Consider the following 20,909-nt stretch of genomic DNA (forward strand, 5'->3'; position numbering starts at 1 on the left):
ACACAAAACATGTCGCCGTTGGAGACGTTGACCCTGCCTTAGCCATATCCAGAATGTAGAGATCACTCTGGCGTGCGGCTGACATTAAAACCTTGTCTTTAGAAATGGTGAAATCCTTAGCCAAGATGTGGCAGTCTCGATCATCAAACATAACTTTGAAACCCTTGTCGCAGATTTGACTTATCGACAACAGGTTGTCTCCAACTCCTTGATGAAATTAACCTTATCAAACGAAATTCGCCCATTAGAAACAATTCCTTGGGCCGTGATGTAACCACCTTGATTTCCTGCAAAGGAAACTGCACCTCCTTTTATCTGTCTGACACTGGATAGGAGATTCATGTTTCCAGTCATGTGCCTGGAAGCTCCTGAGTCGATGATCCACATGTTGAATCTTGGATCATACAGAGCAACCTGCACACAAAAAGTAAAAGGTTTAAATATCATTGGAAACCCAAGCCTTTATGGTCTTGGGTTTTCCATTATCATCACGAATTAACAATTCAATCCATTTACCCTCATTAACACTGTTTTCTGGTTTGACATTGTTATCAACAGTGTTGTTTTTCTTTTGTTTCCAACTGTCAGTCTTCTTCTCAACATGTTTGACATAACTGGTTGAAGACTGACTTTCACTTGTTGAAGTGGAAACACTTGGGCTTGAGGGATTCGGTGATCTGTGTGGTGAGGTTGACTGAGGTTTCCTAGGAGAGACCGACCGCGGTGTGTGAGACCGAGGTTGACTTTGAATGTCAACGGTCGGTCGCCTCATAGGAGTTGACTTGACATATCTAGGATCCGTGTACTTGTAACAGAATCTTGCTATATGGCCAACCTCTCCACATAAGAAACAGTAGTTTCTCCCCCTTTGACGTGGTGGAGAGTAATAACTTTGTTGTTGTTTGTTACCATAGTACCCCTTTGATTTGACATTTTGGGGTGAAGTTTGTCTGGGAGGGGGTTTTGGAAAATTATGTTTTTCATTAAAGTTACCCTCTCTGACAAACTGGGTACCATGTTCCACATGCACTTTCTCAGATTTATGATTAAACTTGTTCTTCTGAGAATTACTTGTTGTTGCCTTTGATTTAGATGTGGATGGGCCTGACTTAGTTGTGGAACCTAAGTCTGTGGCAACAACATTTGGTTTGGTCTCAGGAGCCGGGTCAATGACTTCTTTACCCTTGGACTTTGAAATTTGGTTTGTGTCCTCGGGTGTTTTAACATTTGAGTCATCATCTGGCACAGCTCCTGGTGTGCTCACAAATTGGTTCAGCACAGGGGGTGGGACATTGTGATATCCCACACCTCTTTCCTTTTTGCACCGGAACTCGGGGATAATGTGTTCTAGCAAATAAGAGGAATTGGAGTAACTTTTTAATTTGAAAGTCAATGATTCAAGATCAGCTTTTGTGTTCTCCATTTCCTTTTTCAAGACATTATTTTTATTGATATGAAAATTTATAGAATCTTGTTGATTTAGAACACATATCTCCAATTCCTTGTTCTGACGCTTAAGGCTATCAACTTTTTCTTTAAAAGCAGACTCTTTCTGCTTCCAAGCCTTGTTTTGTGAAAGAGCGTCAGTCAGTTCAATTAAAGATCTTGAGGCTGCTTGTTTATAAGCCTCGAGATCTTCAATTCTCTCTTTCAGAGAATGAATTTCTTGTTCAGACATTTCACATTTTAAACATTTGGTATTTTCTGGTTTGGGAGTAGTAGGGTTAGAACTTACCTTGGCATCATTTGACGTCTCTGCCATGAACGCGAAGTAAAGATTCCCTGCTCTTTCCAGAAAAGATGCAGACTTTGCTTTTGACAGTACCTTGTTGACTTCTTCAACAGTAGCAGCTTCTGTAGGAATTGTTGAACTTGGAGATGATTGAGGAACATTCGACTCTTTTTCTTGATCCTCCATAATCTCCACTGATGACATCTCAGCTTCATGCTCTCCTTCATTTACTTCAGTAGCTAGCTCCTCGACAATGTATTCTTCATCAGTTGAGGAATCATCAGACCCAGATTCTGAGTCTTGATTCACAATGTTGATGTCAGCCATGTTAATGCTGAAGTTCCAGGACTCGCCTTCATCACCTTGAACAGCAAGAGCAGCTTCATTGTTGATGTTGGCGTTGTTCGCTGTTGTTTGATTCTGAGGGACCAGTTGTCTCTCATTGTTGACATTTGCAGCGGCTGCGGCAGGAGTAGATGAAGTTGAAGTAGTTCGGAAGGGATATTGGTGACCTTCCCTCTTTGGTTTAGAGCACTCCTTGGCAAAATGACCAAGTTCGCCACAGTTGTAGCATTTAACTTTTGTTTTATCAAATCCAAACTTGGATTTATTGTTGATTGAAAGAGCTTGGCCTGTTTTCTTAGCCCACTTTCTAGCCCTACGGAACGCGCTGCCAAGTGCCCACATTATGTCGATGCGTTCCATATCGTCTTCATCTAGCTGTTCATAGTCATCGCTGTCCAGATGACTGTTGCCAAGTTTACCAGCCACCATTAAACTGTATGATTCAATTATTGTGCCTAACGTTGCCATATGTTCTTTGGCAACTTCCACCGTTACCTTTCCCAAACCTTCAGTGTTTAACGTTGCCTTTTCAGTTGACTTGGGTCCGGAGTTAGAACTTGAATTTCCGGAATTTGATGCCGGTGGTGCAGAAGATCTCGTTTCGGTCTCCTTAGATTGATTTGACATTGAGGAGATAAACGCAGTCTTCATTGGAGCATGGTCATTTGAATCTGACATTGGTGATTTTGACATGTACAGCGACTTGTCAGATGTTGCTCTGGGTTTCCTGGAGGATGCTCTTAATTCAGCGTCTTCCTGTCTGATTTCTTTTATAATGTCAGAAAGAAGAATCGTCTCCAATTGATGACTTCTTCTCATCACAGTCAGGAAGGTGTTCCAGCTTGTTGGGAGTCCTTGAGCGAGACATCTAACCTTTTCAGTCCCTGTTGTTTTGACATTATAGGACTTTAGCTCTGACATAAGATGATAGAACCTTGAAAGCAACGATTCAATGTCTTCTCCGGATTCTGGACCAAACAAATCAAATTCACGCTTTAGCTCCCTTGCGTGAATTTCTTTAAGTGACTCAGATCTTTCGCATCATTCAACCAGTGCGTTCCAAAGAGTTGATGCTGTTGTGAACTGATTAAACTGATGGAAGAGATCGCTGGAGAGAGCTTGAGACAGTAAGGAGAAGGCTTTCTTCTCAGCATCAAAGGCTATCTTTTGTTCTTCTGACAGCCTAAAGTAGCTCAGGCTTTCACCATCATCGTTTGTAGGATGCACCCACGATGTCTGAACCGCTTCCCATAGTCCAGGATTCACACCTGTGATATGAATCTGGAATCTTGTCTTCCAGGTAGTAAACTCATTGAGTGCCATCAACTTTGGAGGCTTGTTGAAGCTTCCAGATTCTGAATCACTCTCAAGGATCGATTGGATCCTTTTGTTTGTACTTGAACTGGTAGACATGTTTGCTTCTTTGCTTTAATCTTTGATCTTTTAATCGAAAGTGACTGATTCGATCGAATGTACTCTTTATTCGATCGAATGTGTGTTGATTCAATCGAATGACTGACTGATTCACTGTTCTGGTCTTCCGAAGCTTATCCGATCGAATACGATCTAGTTCGATCGAATGAGGTGACAGGTTCGATCGAATGGATGCCCGGTTCGATCGAAAGGGTTCTGGCAGTCGACTAAGAAAGAGATCGAATGGGTGGATTGAATCTGAGACTTGTTCGATCGACTGGAAGCAGGTTCGATCGAAAGGATGAACTGATTCAATCGAATGGACTTGGCAGCGGAATGAGTCCTGACCGATAGCTGTGGATCGGAAGCCTCATCAAAGATTGCCCAATACATTATTAAGTCAGCGGAAGACGACATGAGCTTACACGTCTATATATTGGGATACACGCCAACGTCTGAGGGGGAATTTCTATAGTTGGTTGTTTTTAAACAGATTGTTTTGTCTGAAGATGTCAGCAATGGAGAACACTTTGCACCATTAACTGAGAGTTCAGTCTAAGGGGGAATCTGCTGCAATGATGGTATTCTACCACGTGATTATCAAGCCAGAGCAGAAGATTTGACTGAAGATTGCAAGAGGTGTTTACAGCAATTCGCAAGCAACGTCCAAGGGGGAATATGTTGGTGCATGTTTTGTGGCCGTCGCTTGGCGAATAGTTTAGAATGTTTATGTTGTATGCTGTACACCTAGGTAGTGGTTCACGCTGAAAGTGATCCATTTGAAAGAGCATTTTCAAATGGATACTCATTCGATCGAATGAGTTTCTGATTCGATCGAATGAGTCTGCCATTCGATCGAATAGGACTCATTCGATCGAATGAGTCCTGACCGAATGGCAGCGGGTATAAATACCAGCTTTCAGGCGTGAACAGGCAAGAGTTTAAGGTTTTTGCGTGCCCGGGGACCAGGTGCTGTCCGGATGAGGGGGGAGGCCATGCTCGACCTCCCCCTGCCATAGATCGTGATTTCAGTGTTTAAACAAGCATGTAATCTTTCGTTTTTATCAATGAAATTGTTTGTTTCGTGTTTGTTTCTATCCGTCTTTGGTTATCAAACCTTCCGTCTCGAACGCGCTCGGATCGTCTCGGTCCCGGCTGAACCAACAATTGGTATCAGAGCCACGGTTACCGCTAGAAGGGTCTACCAACCGATCTAGCAAGCCGAGCTCTTGATTTTATGCGTTCTGGACGTTAAACTGTTGGTGTGTTCTTCGTGTTCTTCGTGTTCTTCGCGTTTTCTGGGCTGGCGATGAAGGAGTCGAATCTGCCATTCGATTGAATAGGCCTATTCGATTGGCTGATTCGATCGAGTAGGTCTTCCCGCTCAAAAGTGTCACATTCGATCGAATCAGATTGTATTCGATCGAACTGGTTTTCCCGCTCAAAGTGTCAAATTCAAATAGCTGATCGAACCAGTTCTTCATTCGATCGAATCTGTGCTTCATTCGACCGAATGAGCCCTATTCGATCGAACATGTTCCAGACCAAAAAAAAAAAAAAAATAGGCAGGGGGAGGTCGAGCATGGCCTCATCAAACAAGTCATTCGATCGAATGGGGAACTCGTTCGATCGAATGGACTGATTCGACTCCTTCAACACCAGCCCAGAAAACGCGAAGAACACGAAGAACACACCAACTTTTTAACGTCCAGAACGCATAAAATCAAGAGCTCGGCTTGCTAGATCGGTTGTTAGACCTTTCTAGCGGTAACCGTGGCTCTGATACCAATTGTTGGTTCAGCCGGGACCGAGACGATCCGAGCGCGTTCGAGACGGAAGGTTTGATAACCAAAGACGGATAGAAACAAACACGAAACAAACAATTTCATTGATAAAAACGAAAGATTACATGCTTGTTTAAACACTGAAATCACGATCTATGGCAGGGGGAGGAAACGGACACGTAGGTACGATTCCTAAAGGGGTTTGACGCCTAGGATTGGAGGAAACGACCAAGAACACGAAGAACAGTCGAGAGAGTTTCTGTAGGCTGCTGGTCATGCTCAGTGTTTAAACAAGCATGTAATCTTTCGTTTTTATCAATGAAATTGTTTGTTTCGTGTTTGTTTCTATCCGTCTTTGGTTATCAAACCTTCCGTCTCGAACGCGCTCGGATCGTCTCGGTCCCGGCTGAACCAACAATTGGTATCAGAGCCACGTTTACCGCTAGAAGGGTCTACCAACCGATCTAGCAAGCCGAGCTCTTGATTTTATGCGTTCTGGACGTTAAACTGTTGGTGTGTTCTTCGTGTTCTTCGTGTTCTTCGCGTTTTCTGGGCTGGCGATGAAGGAGTCGAATCTGCCATTCGATCGAATAGGCCTATTCGATTGGCTGATTCGATCGAGTAGGTCTTCCCGCTCAAAAGTGTCACATTTGATCGAATCAGATTGTATTCGATCGAACTGGTTTTCCCGCCCAAAGTGTCAAATTCAAATAGCTGATCGAACCAGTTCTTCATTCGATCGAATCTGTGCTTCATTCGACCGAATGAGCCCTATTCGATCGAACATGTTCCAGACCAAAAAAAAAAAAAAAAAAAAAAAAAAAAAAGGCAGGGGGAGGTCGAGCATGGCCTCCCCCCTCATCCGGACAGCACCTGGGCCCCGGGCACGCAAAAACCTTAAACTCTTGCCTGTTCACGCCTGAAAGCTGGTATTTATACCCGCTGCCATTCGGTCAGGACTCATTCGATCGAATGAGTCCTATTCGATCGAATGGCAGACTCATTCGATCGAATCAGAAACTCATTCGATCGAATGAGTATCCATTTGAAAATGCTCTTTCAAATGGATCACTTTCAGCGTGAACCACTACCTAGGTGTACAGCATACAACATAAACATTCTAAACTATTCGCCAAGCGACGGCCACAAAACGTGCACCAACACACCGTCAAGCAATCATCATACATATACCATACCAAGCATACACTTACCACTTAAGGTAAGTGTATTAACTATCACATCGAGTATGCACACAGCCCCGAAAACATAAGAAGGAAGTGGGGCTAGAAACTCACCTAAATGTGGTTACGTTCACCATTTACAGTTATTCCCTACTTTAGCTGTGCGCGACAAACTGTATAACAAATTCACATATCAATTTTCTATCGCTACCCATATCATATTTCTAGTTTAATTATAACCCTCAACGAATGGGGGTCCAGGGGCAGCGCCCCTGGCAGTGGGGTTCTAGGGGCGGCAGCCCCTAGCAGGGTCCAAGGGGCAGAGCCCTTGGCTCATTTTAAATTATTTTCTAATTCGCTAACTCATTTCTTATAACGAATTAAGCCTAATTCGTTAACCAATTCGTTATCTTTTGTGATCTGGTTCGTTAACTGATTTGTCATCTGATCAGCATCTGATTTGTCATTCCAATTCGTCATCTGAACATGACTTAATTCGTTATCTGGTTCGTTAGCCTAGTCCGTTAGCCTAATTCGTTATCTTGACGTAACGAACTGGATGAGCTAATTCGTTACCACTTCCTTAACGAATCACTGGGCGAATTGCTTCTAATTCGTTAACTTCCTGTTAATGAATTAGGGTTAGGTCAGAGAATGTCAGAAACATTCTCTGACATTCCCTTCCTCGTACCCGCCGCTTTTCCGGCGCCGTCGTCACCGGAAAACCGCGTGTTCGCCGGAAAGACGTATTTTTGCACCATTTTCACCGTTTTTCTTCCCGTTCGATCCAGATATGAGCTAGGGTGACCCCTAAGCTCATCTTAGGTTCGATTTATTCCCGATTCCACCCGGATCTTGTGACTTTAACGGTTTAAAGGTGTCAGCTCGTCGTTTCGCAACAAGATCTAACGGGTTTGAGCTCATACAATATCCTGCTATCATTACCTTCGATCGGGATCGGTTCTTCTTCTATGTTTCGGCTAGAGATGGAATTAGAGAGAGAGAGAGAGAGGGCTTAACTTTGTGTTTTGGTGGTGTATGGAATATGTGTAAATGAATAATAAATGGGTAATTAAGGTTTATATAATTATAGATCATGGGCCTAAGCCCATGGTCTTTTCTTCTTTCTTTCTTAACCAAAGTCCATAACCCATATCCATTTAGCCCAACACTTGCCCGACTCAATATAACTCATATTTTATTTTATTAACAGAACTAGAAAATCGGGATGTTACAGGAAGATGATGACCTTTTTCTGTTAGTTTATAGATTTATGATTCTGATATTATAACAAACAAAACAAGCTGATCCATTGGTTAGTACTTGTTTGTATCAGCTAGAGGACCCGGGTTTAAACTCGGGTTAGGATATTTTTTTTGACTTGTTTTTTTTTTTTAAAAAACCTTTTTCCTTTCTTTATTTTAATCAAATTATAAAAAAGTATTATATATCAAAAGAAATCTTTTCAAGTTAAATAAAATTAGTTATAAATTATATTTTCCTTCTTCCCAACTAAAAATCAACTCTTATTTTGTTAAAGCTTCTTGAAAACCCGATTAACATTATATTATTATTTAAATCTTCGTTAACTTCATAATACACTTAAATAAGATTTTTGACTAATAAATTCATGATCCTTAAATATTGATATCCTCGTAACAAATTACTACCTAGCACAATGTTAAGATAATAATAATAATAATAATAATAATAATAATAATAATAATAATAATAATAATAATAATAAAAGTCAACTTACCGTTAACATCAAAATTTTCATAAACGTTATGATATTCAAATTTGATATTAATCTTATATTAGATTAATAATTTATTAATAATTTGTTAAAATTCGTTAATGTATAAAATAATGTTATAATATCCAACTCCATAACAAAATGTACATTCAGCACTCCTAGATCCCAACAACACGATTTATCCTCTTTTTATAAGTACTTGGTTAATATTAATTTTGTGTTGTTAATTATATTTCGTGACGTTCAATTGCTTTGGTTTCATTTACGCACTTTCGGTTTTATTTCAAGTTTGTCTTCAACTTCAAGGTGAGTTTCTCACACCCCTTTTTTACCCTTTTTAACTATTTTGGGGGTAGCATATATATCCTATCAACAATTCAATTTCGTTTATTTAATATTGCAAACTACAATTCTTTACATGGACTTGTGTGCTTATTTGCTTACTTTCTCAAAGACTACTTGCTCATGGTTTCCTCAATAAGTATGATCATACACCCCCATGCACTCAGGACCTTGATGTTATGAGTGGAATAGAGACCCCCGATCCGAGTACATTTGGTTGTTACCGAATGGAAAAGACATTGCTTGCGCTATTACTACACTAAGTTTCATGGAATTGTATAGTTTTCATGTACTTTTATCAAACATGTGTGAACTCACCAACTATTCAATTAGTTGACTTTATTTTATATATATGCTACATGTACTTACATTAGAGGAAGAAATGGCGAAAGACACTAGAAGTTAGGTTATATAAAGAATAAACAAGAAGACGTGTTTTGTTCCTTTTTCTTTGTATTTGTTCATTTGATAAACTTGTGTACTTGGGATTTGAATGAATTAATCATACTATTGTCACTTGTTGGTGCATGTTTTGTGGCCGTCGCTTGGCGAATAGTTTAGAATGTTTATGTTGTATGCTGTACACCTAGGTAGTGGTTCACGCTGAAAGTGATCCATTTGAAAGAGCATTTTCAAATGGATACTCATTCGATCGAATGAGTTTCTGATTCGATCGAATGAGTCTGCCATTCGATCGAATAGGACTCATTCGATCGAATGAGTCCTGACCGAATGGCAGCGGGTATAAATACCAGCTTTCAGGCGTGAACAGGCAAGAGTTTAAGGTTTTTGCGTGCCCGGGGCCCAGGTGCTGTCCGGATGAGGGGGGAGGCCATGCTCGACCTCCCCCTGCCATAGATCGTGATTTCAGTGTTTAAACAAGCATGTAATCTTTCGTTTTTATCAATGAAATTGTTTGTTTCGTGTTTGTTTCTATCCGTCTTTGGTTATCAAACCTTCCGTCTCGAACGCGCTCGGATCGTCTCGGTCCCGGCTGAACCAACATCACTTAATAGTGTCACATGTGTTTTGGGCAATCTGTACGTCAAACCCCGGGCGTATTCCGCTTTAGCCGGGGTGTTACAAGTGTTCGAGTTGTTGGTTCGGGTCTTGGTAATTGGTCAAACCCAAAGTCAACTTTTCAAAAAATGAATGTTATGAGATAACTCAATGAAATTAAATAAGACTTAACCAAGTATGTAGTTCTATTGTTTTAGAACTAACAATGTCCGTTAAGCGAGTGTTTGGTTTCGTTGGTCCAAACTTTGTTATAAGATCAAGTTGGAGAAAATACTTAAAATCAGTTTATAAAGTATTTTTAAAGAAATATACAAGTCTTGGTAGCTAGAAACACACTTGTGTGTCTTAAGCGAGTGAAATCAGTTTAGTTCATTTTGGTTCAGTTTCCATCTTGGAATAATATCAAGAAGGGTCACTACATGCCCAAGCATCAAAGAACTTGTATAATAATTTATAAATGATAATACTTAAGTTTTACAACCAAAAAGTTAATATTAAAGTCTCTAAACGAAAGTTCAGTTTTCGGTTCGGATCTTGTTTCGGGTTAAGACCGAGGTTAGATTCTACAAACCCATTACCACAGAACTCATAAAAATGATTTTAGAAACTTAGATCTAACATAAAACATGTTAATACAATTATTTAACAAAACTAGTAAACAAGTTCAGTTTACGGTTTGAAGCTATTTACGGTTAAATCGAGGCTAGTCTCTTCAAACCCATACCCATAGAACTTCATAATCATGATATACAAACTAAAATGAGCAGAAGTTAGACATGGTTAGTAAGCATAAACAAGTTATATAATTATATATATATCAAGGACAACGAAAGTCATCCATGAAGCCTTGTCTTACGAGGCCCGACACTCCACCGACCGAGACCACGGAAGCGACCACCAAAAGTAACAAGGGGTGTATATTATATATATGTTGTGTCATAAGTTATAAGTGTTAATATGTTAATTAGAATCAAGTATTATGATCAGTTTAACTTTTGAAAGTTAAACTGCCAAGAACAAAGAAAACAACCTTTAAAACCTTGAATTTAAGAGAGAATGTGAAGTATGATCAAGGATTAATGAAGCATGAGGGTGGTTATAAATAGGATAAGGTTGAAAGGGTCAAGCATGAGGTCTAATGTGTAAAAATTCGGATTGGATAATAGGATATAAAGCACAAATAACAAACCTACTGGTCTGTAGGGCATCGCGCTACGCGATGGGGGCTTGGACACACCCATCGCGTATCGCTATGGGTTGGTCAGCCAGACTTTTCAAACTTTGTAAAATGACAGTTTTGACCCCTGGAGTTTTTTTAAAGCTTTTTAAAGGCATTTTGAGGACCGAAAAGGATGTTTTTGAGACCCGACAAGTATGAAACAATATTGTAACATAAAATCCAGCATTTTGATTATATTAAAGGTTTTGGTTTACAAAACGGGATGGTTTACATGATAAACGAATACAAAAACGAATACAATTAAGACCCAAAATTGACGAATGTCACAGTATCCCCAACTTTTTGGAAATTTCGTCCCGAAATTAAAATAAACTTAAAGTTATTATTAACGAATGTCGTTTTTAGAGAAGAAATTGTATAAAAAAATTTAAGCAAAGGAATAACGTCGAATCCTTGCACGACTCGAAAAACGCCACAAATGAGAACATAATAAAGGCACTTATATATAGGATCTACCAGCAGCGTATCCACCATGCCCTTATCATAACTCGCATTTCTACCGTTTTTCTGCTATCATTCTCGGGTCTGAGTTATCGCACACAAGTGTACTTACTATGACTTCCATAGGAGGATTTCGATAATTAAGTGTGCACTCATAATTATTTAGATCGCCGTATAGTACACATGGTTCGTTCCGTTGTGTGGTTTAAAAGACATATTTATTTTTGAAATTTTAAACACTAGAAGCGTAAATAAAATCTGTTAAATGTTACCAATATTGACAAACCGAACTAGTGGCTGAACATTTTGAGGTTGACTTTTAAATAAGTAGGAAGATGGGATAAATAATTGAGACAACTAAAAACCTTATGAATTTAAACCAAGGTGAAGAATAACAATTCGGTTTAAAATAAGCAAAGACGATCGAATAAATAAAAAATATTTAGGGTAAACAACATGAAATAAGATTTGAAGTTAAAGGTCATAAATGTCAATGTCTATAAATCAAGGTACTAAATAAAATCGATAAATGAAATCCGATAATGAGGACTCCTATAAGAGTAAATGAGAAAAAAAATCCAAATAATGAGTACCTGAAGTTGGGACAAACTACTATACCATTAACAATAACATCGTACGATGAGTTTCATATGGGAACAAACTTGAGGTTATAAGTATTTGATGATATGATTGCGTGAAATACGATTAAATATCATGAGGATGAGGTGAGTTCTTTGTCGTATACATGTATCAAACGTAAAATGAACATAAATTTGATTAACTTGACAAAACAATTGATGAATGTGATAAAATGTGACCACGGCTTCTATTGTGAAACCATTTACATAATCATTATTATAGTAACGGTTTCCAATACCGTCAAAACTTGGGACAACCACACATAGGCCGTTGATTGAGTAAATGAAATGATGTGTAAAAATGCATAAAATTGTGTTTCGTTTGAAAAAAACATAATACTCAAACATGAACAAGATAGTCATGAAAATATCGTTTAACATATAAACGAAATTTTTAGCGAAAATGAGGTTTTGAAAGTAGTACACAAATTGTTATTGAATAATTTGAATTCGGTCATGAATAATCAAAACATAAAATGAAATCGCATGTGCATAAAATTTCCATCGAAACATCTCATCAATTGAAAAGAAAATAGTAATGACAGTGACACTCGGAGTAATGACGAAATATGTAAATCGCGTATCATATACTCCTTTTTAAAAAATATAAAAAAAAATCGAAAATGAAATCTCAAGTAAAGCCATTCTATCGTTTCCAAGAAAATGTATATATAACAAAGCATTACCATAATGCAAAGTTAGAGAAAGATCTAAATTTCTATCAAACGAGAATCTTGTAAATTAAATTGTTAAAGAAATTTAGCATATGTAAAGCTGTCACGATGATAATTAATCATGAAAGAAACGATGCTTGTGATAATAAGAAGTAAAAATTCGCATAAATCGTTATCGTACAAAATTCATGTTACAATGTCTAGTGTATGAAGCTTTTATGAATGTGTCCCAAAAATATTTGTAAAGCCATGAACATGAGTTTATGCAAAATAATGAAAGTTGTAATTTTTTATTGGATAAATCCCGAATTCAACATTCAAAATGAAACCTCGTATTTATAAAGTCATTATGGGATTATCACCTTAGATGACAATATTTATAATTCTTGAAAACACGTATATAATTGTTTAATAATCTTTGAAAAAAAATACTTATAATCGAATTTTGTTGTCATGACAATATTATATTCTACAAAGATGATTTATAAAATATGAGCATAATACGTAAATCGTTATTTTGAAAGATTTTATAATTTGAAAAAATGAATATTTGAGCACATGTGGTCGTTATAAATACACTAGTTGTATATATATACATACATATATATATATATATAAAGAAATTTAAGGGAAAACAATTGAAGCTTGCGTGTGTACGGAGAGGTTTTAGGCTTCGAATGGTGAATGGTTTGGAAATTTGGTGAAAAGTGAGTGCGTTTCAAGTGTCTTGCGAAATTGGGTTTTCTTGAGTTGGGTTGAGGGGGTTTGTTGAGTTTAGCTCGTTTGAGTGGGTTAGGCTTAGATGACTTGTGCGAGTAGTGGTTGGGCTATTTGGATGAGGTTTGCTTATTTGAGTTCGGGTTAAGTTGATGGGTCGGATAAGTCTTGACTTGTTTTGGTTGAGACTAGGTTTGTACATGTATTTTGCAATGAGTGTTTGGGGTTGCTATTTTGATATTAAACCCTATGGTTGGATGGAAACGGTATGGCGATATGGTTTGTGATTTGACATAGCATGGGTCGAAGGATTTGAGTCATAGTTGGGTAAACTTTGGTTTGTATATGTTCGAGGCATTTGTGGGTGTGTTTTTCGGTTTCTTTGAAGTATCAGGATAGTAAGTTTGATAGGTTTTCATGGCGTAAAAGTGTCGGTATTTAGGGCTTTTGTTGGGTTGATGTTGTACATCTTGGATTTTCATGGGGGTTGAGTTAGTGAGGGTTAGGTTTTGTTCATCTTGAGGAAAGATTTGATTGTGTGGGAAAACTCTTGAAGTGGAAGGATGGTTTGATTTTAGGTGGTAGTTTGAGTTGCAATACGAGTGCTTGGGAACTTGTGGTTGTGTTTAGGAGAAACTTTGACTAATAATAAGTTTTAAATTGAAAATATCATAATTTATAAATAATGTTTGAAAAACCCTCATGAGACTTTCGATAATAAAATTACAAATTAATATATATATATATATATATATATATATATATATTTGCGAGAAAACGAAACTTTCGCGAACTACCATGGATTGTTTGCGTTTAGCAAACTCATGTTCATGAAAAGGTTGTTATAATAATTAAGTTATTTAGGGGGTTCCCACAAATGTTTGAAATATAAAGTTTTATAAAAATATTGAGATTCAAGCTTGTGAATCACGACAATTTCTTTGGTAAAAATTTCCCACTAAAATGAGAGTTGTTACGATACGTCGGGTCGGCTTAAGTTGTAAAATAATTTATGAGAAAATTTGGAATAAACCAACCCGCATATCATAAATCATTCTTGAAATGCTTAAAATTAAGTAGTGGAAAATATCACGGGAAACTAAGATAATAAAGTTTGTATTTTTGGAGTTTATTGTAAAAATAAAAGTCGATTGTCAGGAGGAATTTAAATAATTTTATAAAGATCGAAATAAAATTTTGCTTATGAGGAAATTAAAATAAGTGAACTGAATGTCGAAATCTGTTATGAGATTTCAAAATGAATGATGAATGTCGTTTTGGGAATACAAATTTGCGTGAAAATTTTACCAAGTTTCTTATTTAGTATCGTGTAACTAAAATATCATGGTAAGTTAAAATGAACTACATTGTAAATCGAAATAAACGACATCTTCTTTACAATTAGAATTTCTATGAAGTTTTGCATGAGAATTTTTAAGACAATTACAATCTATGAGTTTGTGAATTTCTTGAAAAAACAAGGCAAAACTATCTTACGAAATTTAAAACAAGTTGAATCGTATAATGCAAATTTTATTTGTGAAAAGTTATAATGAATCAAAAATTTCATAATGAGAGTTGTTACGAGAATAAATTTTGGTAATGAAAATTTATACTATGTGTATTATATAATATGGTATAATTAAAACATCGTGGGAAATTTAAATAATCGATGTTGTGAAATGATAGTTCAAAATAAACGGTATGTTATAAAACTAAAATGTTATTATGAAATCTTATATGAGAATCTTTAAAGACAGTTTAAAATTTATATAACGGGGCTCTACTTGAAAAATCAAGTTAAAATTTATCATAAAACTTTTTTAATATGATGAAATTCGTATAATAAAAATTTAGTTTATAAAAAGTCTTAATGAACAAGGATGGCATATTGAAAGTTATTTGAAGTAATTTGAAATATATTAACTTTTATTGAAGAAAAATCACAATAGATGAAATCTTGTAATGAAAATAATGGTGTGAAATCAAAATAAAATTACTTTACTATGTGAATTCAAAACATATGAAAATTAATCATAACGGGCAAATAAAATTATATAAATAAGAATTTTGTGATTGAGGGTAAATATGATTAAATAGAGGAAAATTTATTTAAATCCTTGAAACTTGTAAATACTGTCTTAAGATTTAAAGGCGGAAATATCGTGCATGAACTACCATGACTTGACGTCCCGACGATAAATCTTAAATAAAAATGAAATAAAATGTGGAGTCGAACATGTGCACGTACCACCGTGTCTTTCATGTTTGCGACTCAAATCACGATAATAACAACCAATTAAAATTTGAGATACAACGAGATGTTAAAATACTAGTCCACGTATCACCAGGGCTCTATTGTTTCAACACCAAAATATAGGAAGGCAACCGGAACACATGCATTGGACAACTTAAAGCGGTTGTCTCATATGAGATAATATTTAAGCTCAAGATCCATAAAATAAAATAAAAATTAATGTTTTTGCGGTAAGGTAAGGATACCTTAGAGTATTATGAGAGTGTGTGTATGCGTATATATAAAATAAAAGTAAGGTAAGGATACCTTAGAATGTTTTGAGTGTTTGTGTATATTTACGATTTGATTAAATAAATAAGTAAATATAAATAAATAAGTGTAATGGACAATCGAGTAGGGTAAACACGTATAGGCAATACGTATAAGGAACCTAAATAAAAAACTATACTAGGTCGTTACGTCTAACCACCTATCCTATAGTCATGGCTTTGATACCAATCTGTCACACCCCGACCAAAGGCGGCGGAACAAGCTAGGGTACAATGGATTGCTCAAAAACACAAGACACTATTAAAGTGACAATATTTAATCAACTCATTTAATTTCCTAAAATCATAAAGAATCACATAACTTGTTCATACATTAATCGAACACAACCTTCAAATAATATATTGTTCGTTTTGTTAATATCCTAATAGTCTTGATAAAATTTTTCGTCAAGCCCTCGAGTCAACCAAAAGTTAAACCTGTAACATTACATAAAATAGAATTTGTCAACACAAAGGTTGGTGAGCAGTTTCAAAGTTTTTAACAATAAGTATATAATAAGAAATTCCTACAACTTGTATACAAACCAATAAATAATAGCAACAATTTAGATAAAGAAATCGTTAATAAGAATAAATTAACGACACCTTGCTATAAGAGAATACCAGATAGCTCGGATTCATGAATCAACCAAGTAAAAGCGGTAAACACATTAGCATCTAAGCATGTAAGCATATAACACCAAATCGATCATTTATTTAAGTCAAGTGTACAATAAAGTTTGTGGTTTAAGAATCAAGTATAAAACATTTAGTTTGAATATGTATGCAATATCACTCCCAAAACGAAAGATGGAAAACGGGGAATGAAAGTACTCACATTCAAGTAATAAACTAGATTTGGTAAGATGACGAGTAACCGGAAGGATGAGGTTTGACGAGCAAAGTCTACATGAAAGGAAGTCTTGTGTTAGAAAGGTTGTCTTAGGAAGTCTTTATATAAGATAAATGATAATAAATGCAAAGTATATAGCTAGTTACAAGAATTTGTGAGATTAACAATGATGAACCATAAATTTATTCAATAATTAGTGAATAAAGTAGCGTTTGACCAATAGCGTGTTGCGAATTGCGATTTAGTGATTACACTATAGTTTTAATAATTTTATAACTTAATAGTGAAGCATATTCTTTTAAATATATATTATTATATATTATTTTAAAACGACGACTTTCTTGTATTTAGTTTGAATGTTATATCGTACAAGTATAAATGTAATCTTAAATTTACTCAACAATCCTGCAACTGTAGTTGAAATTTAGAATCATTATGACTTTTGTTTAACGGCTAACACAAACTTCTAATCATACACTTTTAAATCTCATCATTTTATATCACGAGACTCGAATATTCTACTTAATACAAATGAATATCATTGTCTACCACGGGACTTGAACACTTAAACTTTACTTAATCCACTATATATGAAATATACATTTCACATTATTTTAGCTTCTTTTGGTGTTCATTATTTATTTTATTATTTCTTGAAATTAGCCACTAAATTAATAATGTGACCGGTAAACAAAATCCTTGTGAATGTTCTAACTTGTACAAGTAGATGACAAGGTAATGATGGCTTCATATACTCACATGGAAAAGTATACCTTTCTAACATATTGTTAAGTCACGATTTTCATCTCCATGCATGGTGTCATACCTCAAATCCTTCTTCGACTCACATAATACATACTTTCTATTGACAGCTTTTCATGTTGTCATTCCTTTTTATTCTTTTTTTCTCATATTGCCTGTTTCTTCAAAAAAATATACACCTAATTAATAACTAAATATTTTTAAAAGACATATAAATATCTAACTGATAATTAAATATTTTTAATTACATTATGTACTGTGGACTAAGTTTGATTAATCTTTATAAAAAATTGTCCTTTGGAAGACGGTTTATTTTTTCATGATTAAAACAAATTATTTCTAATATTTCTCTTTGCAATATATACACTATACATATAGATAATCATATGATATCTTATATTTAGAAAGGTATATATTTAGTGCATTTGTTAGAGTGATTATTATGCTTCGGTCACCAATACTCACAAGATACATCTATGCCTTCTTCAAGCATACGCTGCCTATGTTAAATGATAAAATCGACCACCTGGAATAATAATTAAATGATAAATATAATAAAAAGATATTTTTGACTAAAATAAAAAATTATAAGAGGCAAATAAAAAGGGGTGAAATTATTCTACAAGTTAGAACAATAAATGAAAATGATGAGAACAATTTTTAGCCACATAAAAAATCTCCCGTAAAAATTAATATAAAATCATAACTCAAAATTTAATAAAAAAATGAAAAAAGTAAAAACACAATAATATTTCCACCGTCTTCTCATTCTAAAAAAGGATACAATGACGAGTGAAAAAAAAAATCATTGTGTCTTTTTGTTTATCATTTTTTTCGTGTTTATTTTCATCATTAAACTAGTGTTCATTTTTCCTTAACATTGTTTTTTTTCTATTTATATCGTGTTATATTACACAATATTATGCTATATTTTGTTCTGCTTATGTTGTATTTTGTGATCTATTGTGTTTTTTGGTTCATTTTCGTCATTGTGACTTTAATCTCGTCACTTTATAAATTTTTTTTATTTTTTAGCGCAAATGATGGCGAAAACATCTTAATCTTTTTTGTTTTTTTAAGGTTTTTTGTGTGTTGACAAATCGTTCTCACATTTCTCATTTTTACATCCCTTTGTATTTTAACTTTACCAATAAAAAGACGATGTTTATATATCTGTTTTGATATTCTAAATAAAATCTTAATTCTAAATATATATATAAACACATGCATTGGACAACTTAAAGCGGTTGTCTCATATGAGACAATATTTAAGCTCGTGATCCGTAAAACAAAATAAAAACTAATGTTTTTGCGATAAGGTAAGGATACCTTAGAGTATTATGAGAGTGTGTGTATACGTATATATAAAATAAAAGAAAGGTAAGGATACCTTAGAATGTTTTGAGTGTTTGTTTATATTTACGATTTGATTAAATAAATAAGTAAATATAAATAAATAAGTGTAATGAACAATCGAGTAGGGTAAACACGTATAGGCAATACGTATAAGGACCCTAAATAAAAAACTATACTAGGTAGTTACGTCTAAACACTTATCCTATAGTCATGGCTCTAATACCAATCTGTCACACCCCGACCAAAGGCGGCGGAACAAGCCAGGGTGCAATGGATTGCTCAAAAACACAAGACACTATTAAAGTGACAATATTTAATCAACTCATTTAATTTCCTAAAATCATAAAGAATCACATAACTTGTTCATACATTAATCGAACTCAACCTTCAAATAATATATTGTTCGTTTTGCTAATATCCTAATAGTCTTGATAAAATTTTTCGTCAAGCCCTCGAGTCAACCAAAAGTTAAACCTGTAACATTACATAAAATAGAATTTGTCAACACAAAGGTTGGTGAGCAGTTTCAAAGTTTTTAACAATAAGTATATAATAAGAAATTCCTACAACTTGTATACAAACCAATAAATAATAGCAACAATTTAGATAAAGAAATCGTTAATAATAATAAATTAACGACACCTTGCTATAAGAGAATACCAGATAGCTCGGATTTATGAATCAACCAAGCAAAAGCGGTAAACACATTAGCATCTAAGCATGTAAATATTTAAGAAATTTACATGAAAGGAAGTCTTGTATTAGAAAGGTTGTCTTAGGAAATCTTTATATAAGAAAAATGATAATAAATGCAAACAATTTAAAGTTTAAGGTTTAAAATGTAAATATTTAAGAAATTATAATAATAGTCTTTTAAAAATATAAGTTTGCACTAAACCGGTTTAAAGTATCTAGCCCTCAATATTTACTTAACCTATGTTAAGTAATAAGGTGGGTGAAAATGCAAGAATGCAAGTCCCTTCATAATATAGATACTAAAACGGGTTTTAACAGGTTTTCGAGTTGTGGTTCGGGTCTTGGTAATTGGTCAAATCCAAAGTCAACTTTCCAAAATAATGAATGTTATGAGATAACTCAATAAAATTAAATAAGAGTTAACCAAGTATGCAGTTCTATTATTTTAGAACTAACAACGTCCGTTAAGCGCATGTTCGGTTTCGTAGGTCCAAAATTATTATAATCAGTTTATAGAGTATTTTTAAAGAAATATACAAGTCTTGGTAGCTAGAAACACAATTGTGTGTCTTAAGCGAGTGAAATCGGTTTAGTTCGTTTTGGTTCGGTTTCCATATTGGAATAAGATCAAGAATGGTCACTACATGCTCAAGCATCAAAGAACTTGTATAATAATTTATAAATGATGATACTGAAGTTTTACAACCAAAAAGTTAACATTAAAGTCTCTAAACGAAAGTTCGGTTTTCGATTCGGATCTTGTTTTGGGTTAAGACCGAGGTTAGATTCTACAAACCCATAACCATAGAACTCATAAAAATGATTTTAGAAACTTAGATCTAACATAAAACATGTTTATACAATTATTTAACAAAACTAGTAAACAAGTTCGTTTTACGGTTTGGAGCTATTTACGGTTAAACCGAGGCTTGTCTCTTCAAACCCATAACCATAGAACTTCATAATCATGATATACAAACTAAAATGAGCAGAAGTTAGGCATGGTTAGTAAGCATAAACAAGTTATATAGTTATATATATATCAAGGACCACGAAACTCCACCGACCAAGACCGGGGAAGTGATCACTAAAGGTAACAAGGGGTGTATGTTATATATATGTTGTGCCATAAGTTATAAGTTTTAATATGTTAATTAGAATCAAGTATTACGGTCAGTTTGACTTTTGAAAGTCAAACTGCCAAGAACAAAGAAAACAACCTTTAAAACCTTGAATTTAAGAGAGAATGTGAAGAATGAGCAGGGATTAATGAAGCATGATGGTGGGTATAAATAGGATAAAGTTGAAAGGGTTAAGCATGAGGTCTAATGTGTAAAAATTCGGATTGGATAATAGGATATAAAGCACAAACAACAAACAACAAACCTGTTGGT

Source organism: Bidens hawaiensis, unplaced genomic scaffold (genome assembly GCF_021521415.1).
Source record: "Bidens hawaiensis isolate Kalapana, Puna unplaced genomic scaffold, B.hawaiensis_p1.1 tig00007615_1, whole genome shotgun sequence".
Classification (NCBI taxonomy): domain Eukaryota; kingdom Viridiplantae; phylum Streptophyta; class Magnoliopsida; order Asterales; family Asteraceae; genus Bidens; species Bidens hawaiensis.